Source organism: Oryx dammah, unplaced genomic scaffold, assembly GCF_014754425.2.
Source record: "Oryx dammah isolate SB20612 unplaced genomic scaffold, SCBI_Odam_1.1 HiC_scaffold_17, whole genome shotgun sequence".
Classification (NCBI taxonomy): domain Eukaryota; kingdom Metazoa; phylum Chordata; class Mammalia; order Artiodactyla; family Bovidae; genus Oryx; species Oryx dammah.
The window spans coordinates 23,710,642-23,716,801 of record NW_024070201.1 but is presented as its reverse complement, the minus strand read 5'-3'; positions in this window follow the sequence as shown (position 1 = coordinate 23,716,801).

Here is a 6,160-nt window from a genome sequence, read left to right as displayed (position 1 = left end):
AACACACACACACACACACACACATACCCTCTACTGTTCAAAAGAAGTGGTGCAGGTGACTGCAGACCTACACAGGTAAAAGCCAGAGCTCTGCTCAGTGGCCTTCAGTCTCCAAGTTCAGGGAGCAGGGAGAAGCGGCTGATAGACAACAGGGCAGAGGGGCTAGGGGAGACAGGCCAAATGATCAAAAGAATCAGCAGGCTGTTGGGAGCCCTACAGGCCTGGATCGCAGTCCCAGAGCCATCTCCTGCAGCCCCAGAAGCAGTGCCCCGTAAAACCGAATGGGCGTTTGAAGCCAGAGAAATTCTGGGAGACAAGAGAGCTCTCATCTCTCCCCGGACTGGGCTGGAGACATGGTGGCGCGAGGCGCGGGTGGGGAGACAGAGCGTCGCCTCCGCTTAAGTGCCTCCTCCCAGCACTGGCACCTCTGGAAGGCAGGCAGTGAGGGGGCGATGGTGGCAGGGCGTACCCTCTCACCTGGGGTTCTTCTGCTCCCCAACCCCAATACCCAGAGCTTTGATCAGGAGTGGCAGCAAAGCTCTTGTCCCCCTGCAGCTTGCCAGGCGGCCTTCCGGGGAAACTGGAGTGCAGATTAGCGCCCTCATCCTGAACTCCCAGTCTGCATGCTCTGTGCAGGCTTGCGCGACAAGCCCGCACCCATGCTCGTGTCTCATGTGTGCCGCCACCGGATGTTCTGATGCGCCAAACTCTGGGGAGTGGCGAGGATGTGGGTGAACAACCTTGCTACCTGCGTCAGAAGGCCAGTCCCTTAGAGGAAGCCCCTCCCATGAGGGAAGGGATTCACACGATGGAGGTGCATGGAGACACGTTGACCTGGCTGGCGGGAGGGCTCAGGAGTTTGCTGCACTGAGTTTGCTCCAGCGCAAGTGTGCTCTGGAGGAAAACGGGGGCGCCCGATGGCTGGTGCTGGCAGACTGGTTCTCCAAAAACGAGGATGTCTGCTGTCAGGGGAAGGAGGACAGTGGCAGGGGCTTCACTCCCCTCTCTCTTTGGACGGCACACACAGAGCCATCTCCGCCATCTGCCCACAGCCTATAATTCAGCCACCCAGCTGCACTGCTCTGATTGTGGGGAGGGCAGATTACCGAGTAGAGCGCGATGATTGGCAGGTGCCCGGGGGCCCAGCTGTCCTGGTAGCAAAAACGGGCTCCACGTGACACTGTACAGCCCGAGAAGGCCCAGCTCCCAGGACTCCTGTGCCTCTCCTTCCCAAAACGCAGACTGGCCCGCTTTGCCTTCGTCGTTCTTTAGACCCAGGCTTCTCCAGCTGTCAAGTGCAAGTGAATGGTCCAGGATCTGGTTAGAATTCAGATTCCATTTTAGAGCCTAAGATTTTGTATTTCTAGCTAATTTCCCCATGTCCCTGCTGCTGCTGATCCAGGTACCGCGTTTTGAGTAGGAAGTCTTTAGAGTTTACACAGCTTTTTTATGTCCATGATCTCTGGGCTCACCTAACAACCCTGTGGAAAGATGGTGATACTGTTTATTAATTGCTATCATTCTCAGTGCCTCTAATGCATAGCACTGAGCTCAGCACTTCATAAACCCTACCTCAGTCCTCACAGCACCTCAGCAAAAGAGTTCTTTCTCAGAATTTGCAGATGAGAAAAAAACTGACGTTTTGAGATAATCCAGTAATTTACCCAGAATCATAAACCCCATGCGGGGTAGAATTAGAATTCAAATTCCCATCTTCTAATGCTGGGTCCCTCCTCTAATTATATATAATGTTGGCAAGTTTAAGCTTCTTTTAAAAACTAGTGGTCAGGTATGTAAGCTCTGGAGCCAGTGTGCCTGTGTTTAGCAGAGATCCCGAGTCTGGACCCAACTCAGATTTGAATGCTAGCTTTGTTACTTGCTGGCCTGATGGCTCAGACAGTAGAGAATCAGCGCGCAGTGCAGCAGAGCTGGGTTCGACCCCTGGGTTGGGAAGATTCCCTGGAGAAGGGAAAGGCTACCCACTCCAGTATTCTTACCTAGAGAATTCCATGGACAGAGGAGCCTGGTGGACCATAATCCAATGGAGTAACAGAGCTGAACACAGCTGAGTGACTAACACTTTCACTTTTCACTTTTTTTCTTTGTAACTTGCTACCTGGGTGATTTTAGGCAACCTACTTAACCACTCTGTTCCTGTTTCTTTCACTGAAATGGGGATGATAATCCTAGTTATGAGGATTATGCAGTCAGCTTTCTGTCTCTGTGGGTGTGGAACCTGCAGATATGGAGAGCTGACTATAAGAATCTTGAGTATTTACAGATTTTGGTATCCATGGGAGGGGTCCTGAAGCCAATCCTCTTCAGATAACATGGGACAGCTGTATATACCATGATATCTCATATATATGTATAATCTTTGTAATAACTATAGTATTATTATCTATTGTTGACCTTAAACAAATAGTTACTTCTTCAGCAGTAATGGACTTATTCAGGATCAGCAAAGAATTGCAATCTGGGGTCTGCAACGATGGTGAATGCAAATCTCATGCAGCAAGGAGAAAAGAACTCTTTTATAGAGAGGAAAGGAAGCTGCAGGGGCTATAGTAAGCAAAGAGTCCACTTCGGGAATTGAGAAGTCTAAGCAGAGTGGCTTTTCATTGGTTGAGCTCTTGCCAGGCTAGAAGAGAATGTTTTTCCTTCTTCCTGTTGGACTCTGCTGTCATCTCGGGTGTGAGAACTCCCCCTTCTGACCTCCCTATTTTAATTGAGGTTCCTGTTTATTAATGTTTATATTATCTATCTAAAGAGATTACAGAGAGAGAGCACTTAGAGAAGTGTCTGGCACCAAAATTAGTGATATTAATTACTTGTAAAATGGCGATATGGATACTAAGGATAAAGATTATCATTTAATCATGGCCTTAGCTTGTGTCAGACACTTTTCTAAGCATCTTAATGTAGTAACTAATTTAATTCTCAGAATAACCCTATAATCTAGGCATAATATTCATCACACTGTATAGAAGAGAAAACTGAGGCCCAGAGCTTTCACGACTTGCCCAAAATCACACAGCTAATAAGTGATGGAGCTGGAATTTGAACCCACTGGGGTTCACACAACACATCTTGACAGTGATTGAGTGTTTCCAGTGTGCCAGGCACTGAAAATACAGCAGTGAACACAATAACCCCCCTGCTCTCCCAGGACTGACATGCTAGGGGTCCTAGAATAATACCCGCCGAGCACTCAGCATAGTGATTGGCACGTGGCAGAATTAGCTCTGCTTGTTCTCATCCTCTTTTCTTGCCTGTGGCAGACATCACTAATTGATCACAGCACAGCTGTGATTCTTTCCCGCAGAGCTGGCCTGTGGCCCAAAAATTGGTCTCAAGACAGCCCTCCAGGCAGCCTCTGCCTAACCCTCAGGTTTGCACTGAGATCAAAGCTATGTGAGTTCTGAGTCACTGTGCTGCAGTGGGACAAATGAGCGTTTCTCCCCCCAAAGCCCGTGGTGTCAGCACCAGGAGGAGGCAGTTAGGACAGAGATAGACAGGGAGGGGCATATAGGGAAGAGCAGAGAAGCCAAGATTGACCAGGGTGGGGAGTAAAAAGAATGGCCCACAGCCCTCAATCCCTGGTTCTTGGCCTGGAGCTCTCCAAAGAGGATGAGCAGGGTGACGGGGGTGGACTCTGATCAAAGGCTGGTCATCTACCTGAGGTCTGTCCCTCGTGGCACCAATTAGGACTGAAAATCCAACAAGGCTCAAGTGGGCCCAGGGTCTTGGGAGCCTGGTCAGCACCTCCTCCTGGTGCTGACATCACGGGCTTTGGGGGCAGAAACGCTCATTTGTCCCACTGCAGCACAGTGACTCAGAACTGTGCTAGGCTCAGGGAGAAGTAGAAGGCGAGGTAAGGGGTGAGTAAGGGGCTCCCCCACCCAGGCTCTGGAGTCTGTTGCCTGCCACCCAGCCCGCCCACTGCCCAGCAGTCGCTTCCCAGCCAGCAGAAAGCTGGGCTGCAATCCCCCCTTTATGGTCTCTGCTAAATGAAGCACGAACTTAACTACATCACCCCTCTCCAACCCTGATAGGATGGGGAGGGGCTGGAGTGGCATGCTGGGCTGCTTCAGCCCCTAATCTAATCACCGGTGTGGGTCATTTCAATTCCGCACACCGGAGTGCGCTGGGGGCATGGCAGCTCATAAAAGCCTCCATGCTGGTGCTCAGCTAATTGTGAAGCGCTTACTGTCTTGCAGGTGAATAACTCAGGACTGAGAGCTTCCAGCTGCTGAGATGGCATGTGAGCCGGGAAACGGGACAGGGAGAAGCCTGGGATGGGCCCTGTGGCAGGGAGAGAGGCATCACCTTCTTGGAGGGGACACAGTAAGTTGGGTCTCTGCCCTGGGGTGACCACTCACCACCTGGGAGTTGGCAGAGAAGCTCTTTACCTTAAACCCGAAGACCTGAAGTTTTCTGGAACCTCAGAACCACAGACTAGGGTAAAAATTTAAACACTGCCCCTTTCTACTCACCTTGCCTTTAGATATATAATTAGATCCCTGAGAAGCGAGAGGGCCTGGGAGCCCTTAGGGCTGTACCCAGGGGAGGGCTGATGCCTTCGGGGGCAGCTTTGTGCTGGTGGCTCACAGGGCCGCTCTTTGGTTCACTTGAGGACCTAAACCATCCAGCTTCAAGCTGGCCCCTGGGAGACTGGCTGAGTCATGGAGATATAAGAGACCAAGGGCTCAGAATCCTTAACTACAGGGCTCCACTCCTGTAGGACAACTTGGGGGAGAGGTGGGGATGTCCTGGGGGAAAAGTGAGACCCCTGTGGAGGCTGTGGGAGATCATAGCAGAAACCCTTGCAAGTTCTCCTGAGATAGAATGGCAAACGGAGGTCTGCCTGCCTAGCCAGGGGCTGGGATCCACCAACTCTTTATTCTAGACATCAGTGACGTCTCCAAGAGCTGGAGCTGTGATTTCTTGGTGAGTGCTGAAAAGACTTGAGATTCTGGGAAACAGCAGATGGTAGGAGCAATCACAGCTGGGAAAATCCCATTCTTGCTCTGTTCCTCAGTTTCCTTCCTCTGTGAAAGAGGAATCATGAGACTGATAAGCACTTGGAGAGGCCGAGCTAACAATGCTTTGTAAGTAAGGGCTGTTGGTGCCCTGTCTTCCTCCCACTGCAGAGGGGCCCTCTTCCGGGAGGGCAACTCTAGTGCCATTTGCTAATGACGACTTTGCTTCAGGATGCTGACCTGACCCAGGGCTTAGCATGCGTCCCCGGCTGCCATGTTGCGATCAGGGCCACTTGGCAATTGGACAGAGGAGATCCACTCACTGGGGCCGCACTCAGCATCCAGGCTTCACTCCCGAAGGGCTTTTTCTTAGAGGCTGACTTTGAGAACCTGGGAGCTATTCCCTGGGCAGGGGAAGCCAAGGCGAACTGCGTGGGAAATAGGAAGTCCCTTGGGCAGTGCCGCTCCCCCTCCTCCCCTGCCAACCCGAGTTGCCCACAAGGAGGTATATAGTGGCTTCAGCCCTTGGCCTTTGGATTCTGGAACAAGGACACTTCTGTGGAATCCAGCCTATAACTGTATTCTGATAGAGACTGCTAGAACAGAACCTCATGCTGAAGACTCAAGATTGGAATCCATCTGCTGATAGTAGGCAAGCCTTTTTATTTCATAATATATGACTTATCTTTCAAAGTGTGCTTAAGTACATTGCTTCATTCTCATCCTCAAAATTCTGTGATATGGGCAGAATAAATATACGCAGTTCTGATGTCAAACAGGGTAGGCTGAAGCTCGGAGAGGTCATTCTCAAGGTTCCCTGGCTAGGTAGTGATGGAGCCAGGAGCAAAGTCAGGTGCTTCCTCCAAGACAAGTGGAAAGGATGGAGACCCCGTAGTGGGGACTTACTGCAAACCTTTGCCTCCTCTAATAACCGAGGAAGTGAAGAGAGATTTAGGGATCAATTTAGAGGCTAACTGAGCAGGTCAAAGCAGAGGAGGCCAGGAATAGGAAGTAGGAATTGAGGAGAGAAACAGGTGGAGGTTTGCATGGACACTTCCTGTTCACAAACTTCTTATGCTCCTCATTTCATTAACAGCAGCAGTGGAATTTCATGGACAATTGGCGTTGAGCACTAACTGGGAGGTAATGAGAGAGGGAGGAGGCAGGTAAAGGCTGTT